The sequence below is a fragment of the Protopterus annectens genome, chromosome 4.part0 (assembly GCF_019279795.1).
Source record: "Protopterus annectens isolate FY-2018-M chromosome 4.part0, PAN1.0, whole genome shotgun sequence".
NCBI classification, from domain to species: domain Eukaryota; kingdom Metazoa; phylum Chordata; order Ceratodontiformes; family Protopteridae; genus Protopterus; species Protopterus annectens.
This window is the reverse complement of record NC_056733.1, coordinates 1,241,619,639-1,241,636,404: the sequence shown is the minus strand read 5'-3', so window position 1 is coordinate 1,241,636,404 and position 16,766 is coordinate 1,241,619,639. Positions and strand designations below refer to the sequence as shown.

At 39.8% G+C, this 16,766-nt stretch overlaps 1 protein-coding gene across 3 annotated transcripts in view; it reads right to left on the bottom strand.

The window, feature by feature from the left end:
* Positions 1-15,488, bottom strand: part of YIPF5 (Yip1 domain family member 5) — a 315,397-nt gene extending 299,909 nt beyond the window's left edge. The window contains exon 1 of one of the 3 annotated variants that reach the window (XM_044069146.1): positions 15,399-15,488. The gene's annotated coding sequence lies outside the window, so the exon portion shown is untranslated. Of the gene's footprint in view, positions 1-15,257; positions 15,320-15,367 lie in introns of those variants that run through there. The other 2 variants (XM_044069147.1, XM_044069148.1) reach the window with 2 other exon arrangements.
* Positions 15,489-16,766: the final 1,278 nt, after the last annotated feature.

Genomic DNA, 16,766 nt, shown 5'->3' with positions numbered 1-16,766 from the left:
AGCACAGTTTTCCAAGTGCAGTACTTTAGACAGGCTGTAGCTGCTGACTCAAATGGTGAAACTGTGAGCTTCTCTTAACACATAGCTCAGGTCCCAGGGTGGTGGAACTGGCCTCCTGGGGGGGGGGGGGGGATTTGAGATGTAGAACTCCTTCAAGTGAAGTTATTCCTGAAAGTCTAGAAGCAGGTGGAGGATCAAGGGGAAGACAAGCAGAAATAGCACCAAGGTGGGCCTTAACATAGGAATATGCCAACCCTGCCTACAACAATTCACAAAGATAAGACAGCACTTAAGGGACCTCTCATTCAAATGGGTCTAGCTGTATTTTTAGATACCAAATGGAGAACCTTTTCTGACAGGTATGCTCTCCTAGTACTGGATTTCCTGGCTTCCTGCAGGACATTTAGCACATCTTCAAGAGTAAAAGGTGTCTGAATGGGATCAAAACTCTTATCACCCACAGGGTTAGGCTCAGAGATTCCAAGTGGGGATGGATTAGGGATCCACTCTGTGAGGTAACCTGTGATGATTGCCCCTGGTTAAATGCAGGAGGAGGGGGAACCAGTGCTGTCTTGGCCAAAAGGGAATCACCAACAAGATTTTTGGTTTGTCCTGCTGAATTTTCATTAGGACTTTTTGTAAGAGTGGGAAAGGGGGAATGCGTACAGAAACAACCCCTTCAATGAAACAGAGAAGGCATGCGTCGCCCTCGCAAGGGGACCGGGTACCAAGTTGTCTGTTCAGAGGGAAGGCAAACAGATCTATTTGTGGCGTATCCCAACTGTGGACTGTGTCCAGCAACACACCCCTGTGTAGCATCCATTCCTGGGATTGTGACATGGACCTGTTCAAGATGTTTGCTCGAGTGTCTGAGCTGACGGGATATAAACAGCCTGCAAAATGATTCATGCTGGACTGCTAATTCCCAGGTCTGGAGTGCAAGCTGCATAACAAGCATGATCAGGGTTGGGAGGTTGGCATAAGGGTTAAGGTGTTTACCTTGCAAATAAAAGGTGCAGGGTTTGAGTCTCACATGGGGTAATTGGCTAGGCTTAAAATGGCCAACAAGGACAGTTAGCCTAGTACTAATCAGGAACCTATATGATCATGTTCCCCCTGTTTGTTCACATACCATTGTCCAGGAACAACTTCAGGTATCCTTGCATCAGAATATCTTGGAAGGCCCAAGAGCCCTCATCTCTCTGATGTTGATGTACTCCCTCTTGAAGGGGCCTGTCCATGTGCCTTGCACCTTCAATCTGCCCATAGCAGCACCCCAACCCAGGTCTGAAGCATCTGTGTATATTTCCTGGACTGGAGTTAGGGGTTGTAAGGGAAGTCCTGGTTTCAGAGAGACTTGATCCACCCACCAAAGGATCTTTTTCCTTATTTATGGAAGGAAGAGAATGGTGTGGTCCATGGGGTGGAAATGTTGGGCCCATGTGGACATCAGGTACCACTGAAGTTTCCTCAGGAGTCTTGCCAGTGGCAACATGGGGACTGTAGAAGCTACATGTCCTAAGAGTCTGAGGTATTCTCTTGCTGTCATTACAGGGGAGTGGATGACAGACAACAGGTATTCATTCAGCGTTTCCATCTTTTTGCAATGGGAGGAATGCCATCATAACATCTGTCCTGATTCTGCACCCCAGGAAAAGTCCATCCTGTGAAGGGTTTAGGATGAATTTGGGGAAGCTGATGGTGAAACCCAGAGACTGCGGAACAGAAATAACTGTCTGGAAATGGTTCTGGTGGGTATTACATCAATCTGCCTAGATCAGGCGGTCGTCCAGGTATGGGAAAATCTGTATCCCTAAGACCCTGCAATAGGCGAATATGCTTGGAGCAGTAGACAGTCCAAAGGGAAAAGCAGAGAATTGAAAATGCGAGGAACTCACAGAGAAGTGTAAGTACTTCCTGTATTTGGGCCAGATGGGGATATGCAGGTAGGCATCTTTGATGCCCAAGGTGGCCAAAAATGACTGAAGAATTAGCAGTGGAAATAGAGTTGGAAGCATGAGCATGTGGAAGGTGGGTACTTGATGAAAAAGGTTGAGGTGAGAGAGATCCAAGATGGGTCTCCATGGGCCGTCTTTCTTGAGACCAGGAAAAGTCTGCAGAAGCAAAAGTCCCTTCCCTTTTCTGATGCAGGGACAGGTTGGATAGTCCCTTGAGAGAGGAGGATGTCCAAGACTGATTGTAATAGAGGCAGCTGGTCCTTTGGTGGCTGTGGGTTACCGCTTAAGAGTGGAGGAATGGCCCAAGTCATGAAGTAACCTTTTTCTATGATTGACAAGACCCTCTTTCTGAGGTAATGCTTTTCCAGAAAGGAGACAGTGAGAGTCTCTCGGATGGGGGTATATGATCTGGAGGAGGATGAGGAGGAGGACGAGGCAGGTAGTCACAGACTACCTGCCTTGTCCTGAAATAGAGGTTTCTAGGCTGGGAAGGTGGCTGTTGCCTTCTGAAACTCTTTCTGGTAGTAGTAGTAGCAGTAGGAGGAGCAGCAGAATGTTTTCTAATGAATTGGGTCTTAGTAGGATAATTTCTGTGGAATTTAGGAATTGGTGACACAAACAAATGTTTCAAGTTCTGCAGTTCTTTCCCCTTCTGTTGAAAGGTTTTGAAAAGTTCTACTACTTGGGCCCCAAACAAGGCAGTATTGTCCAGGGGAGTATCTAGAAGTTTAGCACCAATATCATCAGGTAGGGGGTGGAGCCTCAACCAAGAGTACCTTCTGAGCACAGAGACAGAAGCTGCAGATCTGGTCAAGGCCTTTGCAGCATCATAACTGCATGTGATTGAGTGTCTTGTCACTTATGAAGACAAGGAGATCAGGTTACAAATTTGTGACTCTGTGGCCAAATCGGGGAGATCAGCCAAGAACTTTGAAGCCAGAGTCAAAAAGGCCAGGGAATACACAGACATATGTATCTGGTAGTTGATAGCCCTAAATGCCAAAGACACAGAGGTGTACACCTTCTTGCCAATTCTCTCCATAGTTTTGCTGTCCTTATCAGTAGGAAGGACAGAGGTAGAGGGTAGCAGTCTGGAGGGTTTGTCTGCAGACACATATGGTACAAGGATCTACAACAGGGCATTTTATTGGAAATTTCACCCCTTCTGGAACTTTATAAAATCTGTCAGGCCTTCTAGGAGCAGGGGGTTGGGATTCAGGAGTTTTAAATGCTGCAGAGTGTTCAGGATTTTTAAATGCTGCAGTGTTTAAGAAGGCTGGCAGAACTGGTGGAATGGCAGAGAATGAAGGGGTATCCATTTGCAGGAGTTTGCAATACCTCTTTTGGACTTCAGACATTTCTGTGGAGTGCCATTTGAAAAACTCTCTCATTGGAGAAATAACAGCAACAAGTGAAGACTTAATAGCACAACAGTTGCCGTGGTGGTGCTCTGAAGAATGCAAGCAGACTCCGCATAAACAGCATTGAACTAATCTTCAAGCTCTCAACTCCTTGTAAAATCCACTCGACACAACTGTATCTCTCAACTTTGAAGCATGAGAAATCTCAGAGTTGTGGCTGGCAGCCTATCTCAGTTCAGCTCTGTACAAACAACAGCTGCCGTGGTGGTGCTCTGAAGTCTTCACTTGTTTCTGCTTTATTAATTGTTTTCATCACCTTCAGCGGGATTTGGCAGTATTTTCTCCCTTGTCTCTCATTGGAGAAATGTTTCTCCAAAAGGTAAGGTCCTCCCTAGGGGAATCCGCCTCAGCAGAGTCCTCCTCTGGGGAGGCATACCCTAGAGGGGAAGGTATTTGTGAAGCACAAGACAGAGGAATCTGAAGAGTCTTCGGCCTCTATTGTAAGAGATTCTGCAGTCTGTGGACTTGGGCACAGGGTTGATAACAGGAGGGGCATCTGGAGGAGAAGCAGCCATGCAAGGCCTAAAGGCCATAAAGGCATTGGCAAGCTTAATCTCAGTGTTTATTCAATCAGGCAAACTCTCAGGAGGTGAAGTTACATGTCTGGCTTTCCGTTTCTTTTTTAAAGAGGAAACAGGCCTGGAAGACATAGGCCCTAAGGAGGGCCTAGGTTCAGAAGCCTCCCTAACAGAGGGAGGACTGTTCTGGACGTTTGCAAGATTTCCCGTCGTCGTCGGCATCCAGTGTGTGCTTTACCTCAACGGATGTGCTTTCAGACCTTGGTTTTGCGGCCTCTGGAATGCTACCTGCAATACCAGAGTCGGCTGGTTCCATACATTCCTTCAGGCATACCTTTGCCACAGGGGAAATGTAGGGTGGAAGACATGCAGCAGTAGGCTCAGGCCTGGTTAACTTTGGCCTTCTTTTTTTTGTTGACTCGATAATATGGCTGGACGGGCCTTCCATCTCAAGAGCGAGACGTCTGAGGTGTTGGTTCTCTAGACAGATATTAAGGGCGTGCAGACGGCTGTGAAGAGTCTTTGGGACAAAGGCCTGACAAAATATGCAAAACTTATGGTTGTGGGTGGGCCCTAGGTAGAACAGACACAGGTCGCGGGTGTCCTTATGTGTGATCAGACATCCACACCTACACTTTCCTTTTCTGGATGACATGAACCTGAGCAGGCATGCAGTGACAATAAAAAAGGAACAAGAAAAAGGTCCCAACGGGGTACTTATCTTTAAACTGCAGGATCCGAAGGCAGATTAGCTGACGTTCGACTGGCAGAAGAGAAGTTCTGAGGAAGGTACGTGCAGACGTCACTTTTACGGCCCACACACCCTACAGCCAACGTGAGACATCCCAGATACCTTGCAGTGACTAAAGCTTTTGTATACTGGCCACACATTCAGGTCACTAGGAGACTATTAACCCAAAGGTTATGAATACTGCAACATGAGAATAGAAGGACATCTGTGTTTAGGTTGGCCCTTTTTAGAGCATACCTCATTTTATCCAAATACCAGCTGCTAAAACAAAATTCTCATGGTTTGTATTATGAATGCCTGTCCACACAGTATTACTTTCCACAGTTGTACCAGTTCTTCATTTGCAAACTAATATAATATTGCTAATTTTATAAGTATATCACATTTACACAGGCACGTGTTCAAGCATTCGGTAAAGTTGTCAGCATAACATGGACTACTACTCATAGGTTCATAAATACTAGGCTAGCTGCCCCCTGTGGGCCATTTTAAGCCTATCCACTTTGTTTTTGTACTTGAAACAACATATAAAATACTTGGATTGGTCATATATCAACTCATAATTAATTTCTCTAGAACTGCTGCAGCATTCTGGTGGCAAAACAAACTTCCTATGCTGGTACATACACATGTAGGCCATTTACAATTAACTGTTTACGTATTTTATATGACTCTACATTACTTTTCTTTCTTTGCTCAGTATCCTCAGTGGAAGTGGAAGGCTGCGTATCTTCTAAATTCATTTATCCAACAAGCGTATGATCCTCATCGATTAATGAAGCTCGACTTAGACATTTCTGGAAGCTGTCAATACTTCTATATAAAAAGTTTTGTAAGAAAATTTAGGTGTAGTAGTTTACTTGGTGTGTGGGCTAATTATTAGGTTAATTTAGTTAATCTTGCTTGTGCATGTGAAGACATGGGTAGTATTTCAGAGGGGAAGGTTTTGATGGAGGGTTAATTATTACCCATTTTTTCTAATGATTTACAGCAGCGGTCCCCAGCCACCGGGCCACGGATCATTTGGTACCAGGTCGCACAGAAAGGATAAACTTTTTGTGTTGGGCACCTGACTGTCATAAAAAAGTGTATGTATATATGTAGGTGTACGAGTGTGTGAGTGAATGCATGCATGCAGAATGTACGTATGTATGAAAGCAGAAGAGACTGTGTATGAGACAGTGAACAGTGAGATCGACGGTTACTTTACACTCCCGAAGCAGCACTTTTGCGGTTTAGCAAGTGTAAAAAATAAACCAAAAAGTGTATGTTTCTGTCTGTGTGTGAATGAATGTGTGCATGAAAGCAGAAGACACGTGTGTGTGTGTGTGTTGTGTGAGAGAGAGAGAGAGTGAAGACAGAGTGAACCTTGGCAGCAGCAGCATTTGTGAAGAGGTTTGCGTACCTCTCGACTCTACCTCTCAACCTCTCTGCACAAGAAATCTGGAGAGAGTCACAAATATAGAGGGTGAAACAACAAAAAAATAAGGACACTTTTTAAACACTGCTCTTATAAACTTAGAAAGTTGCTAGAACAACAGGCGCTAGAACAACAGGCTTTCCATTTAGCATGTATTATCTGAAGGATATGCAGTCTAAAACTCAAAAGCATGTAATTATTTAAAGACTTCAATCCCCAGTCATTTGCCAGAAAATAGATTTTATGAGGATGGGACCAAACATACTAGCCAAAAATCTGGACTGTGGAAAGGAGTGCTCTGTTGACTCTTAGCTCATGATATCTGGAGAAACCTAAAATAAACAGGGGACAAAGGCTCAGAATAGGAACATATTCTACTTGATTATTAGGATTTGTGTTAAACAGAGGTGTGCGTGAGAGAGTAAGTGGGAGTGACAGTAAAGAGGTTTTGCAGTGGTTAGCTTTGCCACCTCACAGCAACAGGTTCTCTGGTTCGATTCTCGGCCGAAGTGCCTTCTGTATGGAGTCTGCATGTCCTCCCTATGGACATGCAGGTTTGCATGCATGTGCCTTCTGTGAAGGTTGGGCACCAGGCAACTTGACATTGTAAAAACTCCAATGCCAATCAATCCGGACTGGTGATCTGTTGTGGTGACCCCTAACAGGAGAATCCAAAATACACTGCTATAAAATTAAAAACTTACTTAAATAAAAAGATTGGTGTTCGCATGAATTTTCTGAAGAAAATAATAGTCTGAAACTCAAATGTATTACTTAGTAATTTCAATCTCCAAAGACAGGCAACAACCCAAACATTTTAGGAGTAAGGGACCAAAAAAATAAAGTAAATGCCTGGATATTTTTTAAAAGTTATATTTTGGATGTAAAATGCTTCCTCCAAAACCCATTAACATATACTACAGCAAGTTTGAAACATTAAGAGGAGGAATTAATTTTACATCAAAAATATATATAAAAAAATATATAGCAAAAAAAATAAATAAAGTAAGCACAACACAACAATTTTACAGACAGCCCATTCTCTAAAACTGTCTTACATGAAACTAGTCCACGGTGCAAAAAAGGTTAAAGACCACTGATTTTAGAGTATACAAATAATGATTCGGATCACTTTATCTTTTATCTGACAGTCACGGATATTACTAATATTATTACTCATTTTAAGCCAAAATCTTGATTTGCCTTGCCAGTCAAGTTCTACTTTTTTTTTTTTTTTTATTAGCAACTACACAACTGTCTGCTGTCTTATTACTTGGGGTTTTACTTCAGTTATAAAAAGGCACTGCATCTGATGGCAAGTTTGCAGACTTTTTTCCTGGAACAGGAATAGCATAAAAACCCTTTTAAAGAAGTTATTCGTGCATCTTTTCTACAACTTGATCTAAATAGGTTATGTTTCATAAAAGAAAGTTACATCTTAGGCACCCAACGTGAAACTAACACCAACAGATTTCACATATATGTGCAGCGGCTCAAGATGGTTTGGTAACTCCAATTAATTAAGACTACAAGATTCTCAAGGTAAATTTGTTTCGAGTGAAAGCCACTGTGCCAATCTCTCACAGTCACTAAATGGTAAAGTAATGTCTTTCGGCTTTTCCCGGTTAGGAGTCGTCACAGCAAAACTCCGCTCCGCTAATGACTGGCAGTGGATTTTTACGGTGCAGAGTTGCCAGCCCGATGCCCAACCTTCAAAGAAGGCACATCCATTCATGCATGCACCTACCTGCATGTCTTTAAACGTCACTCGACCGCGGGGAGGACATGCAGACCACACAGAAGGCACTCCAGCAGAGAAATGAATGGGAGAACCTCCTGCTGTGAGGCAACAACGCTAACTGCTGCACCACCGCGGCCTCACAGCCGCTAAAGCCACTAAACGGTCACTCATCTCAATTCATGCAGAATTTTCTGCTATACCTTTTTATAACTACTGCTGATCAGAAGTCTACACCTGTCTATACACTGCTTCACTTAAAAACAAAGGTACATCACTTTTTAAGAATTAATGATAAAGAAAAAATCCCATCTAGTAAAGATAAAGCATTCTACTTTGCTTCACAGAACTCACTGGTGCACCTAGACCCCCCCACCATTTATAAATCAGTTGCAACTGCACTTTCAGGTTACATAAGCAAACCTTAAAATAATTTTCTGATCACCCAAGAATTATGCACCAAAATTTCACAAAAAATGTCGGTGACATCTTAACTGGAAATTCAACCCAAATTATTAGTTCAGAAAAAGTGCTATATCAGGGTAGAAGTAGAAATTAAAAACTTTTACTGAAAGCCAATACAAACACACAGCTTACAACATTAAATGGGGGTGGGGGTGGGCTTTGAAGGAATATATTAGAGAGAATTTAAACCAAGCAGTCTGGAATCTAAAAAAACTAAAATTTGAACTTAAAATGAAACTCATGTTTTTTTTTAACTATTCAATCATAAAGCCAAAAGGGGGTTCATCATATCATCCCACTAACCATACCCAGGTGCTACTGACTGACAGTAGTCAAATAATAGAAATCCTTCAAACACTTCGGCACACCAATCATTAAACTGATGCCTCTTCAAAACCAGCAGTGACAGATTACATAACTGATATCAGTTTCAGTGGTGGAGCAGGTAGCATACCCACATTTGGTGCAGAAGGTCGTGGGCTCTATCCTCACTTCAGGTAGTCCATTTTCTTACACTACTAAAGGGTGCTGCACTCCTGAATGCATTCTTCTTCTGATGACATTTTAAACCATGGTCATCTGCTTGAGTTGGTGATAGCTCAGGTGAATGTAAATATCCCATGGCACCTAATGAAAAGAATAGGGGAAGTTCACCAGTGCCCTAGCCAAATTCCCCCTCGTAGTACAAATGCTACCTTGAGAATCCCCTAATAACAGGCCCCTAGTTTAATGGGACCGAGCCAATTAATAAAGAATAGACAGACAAACAGATAAATACATAAATAAGTACCTCAACACCTGTTGTATCAAATTATGCATTCTAACATAAGAAACTTATGAAAAGGATTTTTATTCAAAACTTACAGCAGATGATGAAATACATCATTTCCAAACAGACAAACCTTCCTAGCGGAGAATGATGTACTGCTTATTTTCATAAATGCTTCAAATAATTTTTGCTCCCAATTCTGGTTTCACCTGTTCAACCATATTAAGAAGTACGGCACTATCACTCCATTTCTTTAATGAAACTTGATACAAAAATAATGATACTTGCTAAACAATTTGGAAACATCGCAGATTATATTTTCAAGCATGTTTTTGTGGAGAACTGACCGAGAACAATATAATGCTGAAACTAGCTCTCATAAAGATAATTATATGTAAAAGCATTATTTGCTCTCAATGTCAGGAAAGCCACCAATATTGTCTACATCCCACTTATTCTAAAAGTCCTAAAGCTAAATTTTCCTTTCTCCTTCTTCAATATAGTTAGGAGACTGTATTAACTTACCTTTACATGTCTGTCAATAAATGATTAAGAATGGAATCAGGCAAAGTTGTCATCTGTCCTTCATCTATTTATCTTACCTCTGAAACAAGTGTTCAGTAAAACTTCTGCTCACCTTTTGATCAAGAGCATTGTCTACTGATATTTACACACATTCCTAACCAGAAATCTGGAATACAGCAAAGTTTACCCATCGATCTAGCCATCCACAACCCCTTTTTATCCATTTTAGCATGTGGGGTCAGGGTGTCCCTTCCCAAATACAAGTTCAATCTAAAATAAAAAAAACTACATTACACCCCCTAGGAGTTTACAGTAAAGCTGCACAGAGCTTATGCGTCTGATAATAGCCCTAAATGGAATTAAATACCCTTCTTTCTCACAAACCTCAGTAACCAAATAAATAATAATAGAAATGACTTAAGAAGATGAGATTTTTTTTTTACCACAGGTCATTTTTAAAAACGATAGTTTATGAAAATTGTTTATGTTCTTAGTAATGCCATCTCACAAGTCTTGGAGACTCTAGCAATATAGAGCATGTTTACACCCATTATTTAGGATAATGCCCATATATAATCTGAACAAATTAATGGAATGTAAGGATAACAGAAGGGGTTTTAAAGATTTAAAGCATGCTGCTGTACTTCAGAAACTTTCACTGATTTCAGGACAAGTCATAAAATATGGAACCAGCCTTTCTCCTTGGACTTTAGTTCTACATTCACATTTTAAGCAAATTCCAATAAACCACAGAGTGCTATCAATTCTTAATAAAACGTATGTGCTTTTAATAAACTTATAAAGTTACTATATCAACTGGCAGACAAAATCTAAACAGTAAAATGAAGCTACTCTTCAAATGTAATATCAGTCTCTATCAGGTAATATAAGCATGCTGTAAGAAATTGAAAATTTGAAGGGATAATGGTTTATTGAATAAAGACAAAATGCCCTGCCACAATCAGAAACTGAGATGACCTCAATTTAAGATACAAGACCGGATTCATAAAGGATACCACAAAGTGTACACTTTCTGAATTCAAGAACAACCCTGCCACAAAGCTCGTGCTTTCTATTCACTCAGAAAGATTATACTAAGTATACACATAGTGTACATTTTGTGGTAATCTTTATGAATCTGGCCTATAGTTGCCACTGGATTGAGAAGTACAAGTCAATACTTCAGAAATAATTAATATTACTACAGTCCCAGTTCACAAGATGATACGAGGTTACTATGCTGATGGCCCTAGAGCATTTTTCAGCCTAGCCATTCATGCCCCAATTTTTCCAATCATCAAAGTGCATGGGCTAGAATGGCTTTGTTATATGCCTGTGACTTACAGCATTGACAAAGGACTACAGGTAACAAGCCATGGGTGAATTTGTCGTTTTCCATCCACTGGTCCAAACTACATTTGAACAGGCTTAGGGAAGAGCTCTGTTTCACATAAATGGGGAGTCTGTTCCACAGAAAGGGTAATCTCTGAGACACAGACATGTCCCTCTAACATGTACTGTTTATGCCAAAAACAATGCTTAGATCCTTAGATTGGCTAATTCTAGTGCTGTTTGTTTTGTGAATGTGTAGTAGATCCATCAGGGCAAGGTCAGAGAATGCTTGTACATTAGGCTTAGACCGCCTTTCAGTATTCTGTAGCAGACAAAGTACAGGGATAGGGCTCTGAGGTGGTCCACATAATGCATATTATTTACACCCTATATTCTTTTAGCAAGGAACCTTTGTGGATGCTCCTGCTGTTGCAAATGCCTCATCAGGTACCTTCCGAACAGTGCATTGTACTAGATTATTGGTCTAATATGGGCTAAATATAGTGGGACTATGATCTCCTTATATCTGGATTCCATGCAATTACTTATAAATTGTGCCACATAGAAGGATTTACTCACTACCATGGACACATGGTGATCAAAATTCAGGTTACTGTCAACCTCAGTTCCCAAGTCCCTTACCATTGGGTCTATTCTAAGGGAAGTTCCATCATAAAATCCCAACCTTGTTCATAGAATTTTATCCTGGCTGTAACAAAAAAAGTCACTGAAATATTCTCTTATTAATAAGGAATTATTTAGCTTTGTTTTTCTGTGCATATTTCAAAGTGCTGTTCACAGCAAATAACTTCACTGGAGTGGATCCTCTCTATATAACTTTCATTCCCAAAGTGTGACAAAAAGTACCTTGCCCTGGTGGAGAGGGATAAAGCACTGATTATGATCCACACAGCTACAGATCAATTAGAAGCTCAGGTGCTTAATGTTGCAGGCAGAGGATGAGTATGCCCAGCACTGAGGGGTACAGCCCACACTTGAGCACAGCTTCTCGGTTTATTCCTGGTGGATGCCAGGGACGCACATGGAGTGCTGTATACATACGTGGAGTGGGGGTTTTGGTGAGGTGCACATGCAAGAGTGAATGATATGGCACAAGTCCACTACATGCCATCCCTCCCCCGAGCAGGATCAGTGCAAGCGAGGATGGAGAATATGTCTTAAGCAGAAAACATCTCTCACCAGCAGTGCAACATCCCCCTCAGAAGTCTCCTTCTTCAGTGGCCCTGAACATGGGTCAGAGTTAGATCATGGTTCAGGAAACCTAGTGGGCATGAACTGGCCCTAAGAGCAGCTAAGGATAAGCTGCATGGAGCAAAAAATATAACAGCTACTCTATTCTCCACAAGTTAGCTTAATTTGTCTTGCCTGTCCTGGTTAATCTAGTAGCTCTATCCTAACAAAGCAGATGATGTCATCTTTTGGCAGTGTTCCAAAATTAAGCCAAATTTGTTGATTTCTTAAAAAAAAAAAAAAAAAAAAAAATTCATACTATGAACTGGCACAACTCCATACTGAACATTCCTCCACCAAACGTAGAATGAGAAAATAATCCCAACTCTGTCATGATACCTTCCTGGGCCAAGTTCTTTGTAGGAAAGCACTGTTATGGACAAATCTGCAATCTCCACCAACAGCTACAGCTCATTTATTATTAAAACTACTGGATCCAGGAAACTGCTACAGAAATTTGTCAGGCTGACAAGAAAATTTCCAAATGGAACTCTAATGACCAACCTACTTACATATATGCAATCATTTGCCAATGCCTTTTCATACTGAGTTCTCCAAATCAGCAATTATAAATGAATGTGAAGAAAAAACAGCCCAGGATCCAACATTTGATAAACAATTTAATATAGCTCAGGATATAAACAAAATAAATCAGCAAAACAAAGCTTGAGTAAAAAAAATGTTTTAATTTTTAAAGGGTTGATAAAAAGGGCAGCTTATGCAAGCTAGTAGACTTTGCACGAAAGACGTAACTTTTCAGCTAGAGATGAATGAGATAGCAGACTTTTTTTTATGGAGAGGGGTTATAATAAACAAATGAAGGGAATAGTTGCTGGGTTAAGGAATGATATGCCCAGACCATACCTGAGCGGCAATGCTGATAATGTGGTGAAGATAGCTGAATTAAATAGAAGTACGAATAAATTGAACTATATGATGAAATATAATCAACATACAGGTCTTGTTAAGCAATTAATTAAAAAGAACTGGACTATACCTGCGTCCAGTCAAAGTGGTTGAAAGTACTAGGTGAGACACCACCACCTAAAGCAACATTTATGCTATAAGGACATAAGGAGAGATAATGTAGTAAATTTGGCACTAAACCATGCTATAACTGCACACATTGTGCAGATATTAATATGGATTTATGTTGTATGCACCCAATTAGTCAAAAGCTGTTTGAATTTAGAGGTGCTGGAACATGCAACACAGAAAATGTGATTTATTTTGCTAACTGTGTGTGCTGCCATTTTTATATTGGTAAAACAAAAAAAGAGAGAGAGAATAAGCACACATCGTTCGGACATTCGTAGAAATGTCCTTACGAATACTTTGGCTAAGCATGTAGCAACAGTAGGTGTTGAACATAAATTCCGATTTAGAATTTTGCAAGTACTGTTTAAAAATAAAAATGGGGGAGATTTAATAAATAAAACAAAGTTGGCCGAATATAAATGGATTATTTTTTTTTTTTAGAGCTGATCACATGCCAGGTTTAAATGCTAATGTTGTGTCTTTTGGCTTTTTCCCGGTTAGGGGTTGCCACAGCAGAACTCCGGTCCGCTAATGATTGACAGTACATTTTTAGGTGCCGAGTTGCCAGCTCTGACGCACAACCTGCAACGAAGGTACGCCCATTCACGCAGCCTCCACACAGAAGACGCTCTAGCTGAGAATCGAACAGGACAACGTCATACTGTGAGGCGACAACGCTAACGCAGCACCACCACCGCAGCCCAGGTTTATAACGGCATAAAACCCATTTTTAAAAGATAAACATGATAAAATATAAGCCTTAATGAGGCTTAGTTTTAAGAAAGTTTTATGGAATTTTTATAAGATGTAGGGCACTTTAAAGATGTAATTGCTGCTATTATTACGTTTGTATTGTGATTGGCTGTGTTACTGTACATATGTTTATGCTATGGTAGGACAATTTTATCAAACACTGAAGATGAGTTTTTTACTCAAAAGCTTTGTTTTGCTGATTTATGCTATTTATGTCCTGAGCTATTTTAAATTGTTTATCGAACGGTGGATTTGGGCTGTTTTTTCTTGGAATTTTGACTGCTATTTATCCAAATCCTTTGATATGCTGAAGACCTGATACGTAAGAAACGCATTCAATCCAATTAAATGTATTAAAAAAAACGTTAGTTACAACACTATCAATAATAATGAATCAAGGCCTGAATGTCAAGGAAGAAGTTTGCTATTTCACATCTAGCAAGGCAATGCTGTTCAATTACACCAAATATGGGTCTACACTCATTAAATAATTGCAAGAATTAGAGCATGGCAGGCAAATCATGCAAAAACCTGAATGACACAATCATTATGGTGACTTGTCATTTAGCTACCTTACTAGTACCCAAAACTTAACCACTGCAGCAGAATAGCATTCACCAATAAGTACACCATTCTGTAAGTGGTTCACCTTACTATCGTTACAGACTTTCATTTAAAACTAATAACCTTACACACTTTATCTGTAAAATAGAAATCTTGGTAGAATACTGTAAAGCAATCTAGAAAGTGCAAAGTAAAAAATATACAAATTTTTTCCTTTTATTTTGAAACCATTAAAACGTATCACGTGAAAAATCCTGCTTTTAATTACTGACTTTTACACAACTATCCAGTTTTGAAAACAGCATTTACTAATAACATTTAAGTTCCCAACAACACACCTCCCGAGTCCGAACACTTCCTGATCCTCGTAAAACTGATGACTTTTGGAAAAAGGTGGTGAATTACACTTAAAAGAGATAATGAGGATAATTAATATACTTCACAAAATGCATATTAACGCACACTCTTATTCTGTTGTTTGAGGTTAATAATTCTAATATTTTAAGTGTCCCTGATTCTGTTGATATTTATCCCCGACTTGCTAAGACGTATGTACTAAATGACACAAAGAAATAAAGCGCACTTAAAATAGTATAAACCACACTAGCATATTATAAACACGTGTATGACACAGGACCGAAATAATTACGTCATGTGTTTGCTAAATTTAAGTTCTTAATAAGGTACAACCAAACCGGCTGTAGCTGTAAGACTTAACTGCAGAAAGCAAAAAAAAACACAGTTACATCCAAACCTAGCAAAAGACTCTCGGAGACCAAAGCCTGAAGAAGACGAGAACCAAAAACACCCATAGACTTTAGTCTTTTCCTACTACGCCCATTGCTAATACAAACACAAACTTACTCAAATTCTTTATTCCATTAAAACTCTTTACCTTCTCTGCTACGTGTCAAGATGATACACTTTTACTTCCGGGTTGTGCTGCTGCCCATAACGCTTGCGCATGCGCTTAGAGTCATATCCACGTGAGATGTTTTAAGTAAAACGTTAAAACTCCCCTTAACGATGTTAAATATACAAACGTCTTCCTCTATCTTTCTACAGCTAGATCTCTCTCTCGAGATATATATATATATATATAGAGAGAGAGAGACAGAGACATACAGTTATATCTATATATATATATATATATATATATATATATATATGTGTGTGTGTGTATATATATATATATATATATATATATATATATATGTGTATATATGTATATGTGTATATATATCTCTATATCTATCTATATATATATATATATATATGTATATATATATATATATATATATATATATATATATATATATATATATATATATATATATATAAACACAATTTGCTTAGTGCCTATAATTCTAAAGAATAGAAACTGTAAAGTATGATATGATATTGTTTATTGCAATTCTCAGTGTTTTACTAGAAATTATAAAGATATGTGGAGCAAAATTATAGTTACCATGCTGGGAATGCATTTTATCAGCAGAGTTATTCATCCCTGGCCTACATAATTATTAGCATGATCTTTTTTCCAGAAATCTGCACTTTTTAGTTTGCATTTGTTGGCTGTAAGGGAACAAGGTGGGAAGTGTGGGTGTGGCCAATATGACACTGCAAACATCATAGTCCATAGGTCCTCTTGTCTGATCTCGTCTGTCAACCTGTCCATCACCATTGGAAATAAGAAAGGGCTCAGAGCTGATCCTTGATGTAATCCCACTTACACCTTAAACACATCTGTCACTCCCACGGCAGACTTCACCACTGTCACAATACCCTCATACATATCCTGTACCACTCTTTCATACTTCTTTGCCACTCCTGACTTCCTCATACAATACCACAACTCCTCTGTAGGCACCCTATCATATGCTTTCTCCAAATCCACAAAGACACAATGCAACTCCTTCTGACCTTCTCTATATTTCTCCATCAACACTCAGAGCAAGCATCGCATCTGTAGTGCTCTTTCTGGTCATGAAACCATACTGCAGATCACTAATCATCACCTCCCTTCTTAACTTAGCTTCCACTACTCTTTCCCATAATGTCAAGCTGTGACTGATTAGTTTTATCCCTCTGCAGTTACTACAGCTCTGCACATCACCCTTATTCTTAAAAATAGGTACGAAAACACTTTTTCTCCACTCCCCAGGCATCTTCTGACTTTCCAAGATTTCATTAAACAATCTGGTTAAAAACTCCACTGCCATTTCTCCTAAGCACCTCCATGCTTCCACTGGTATGTCATCCT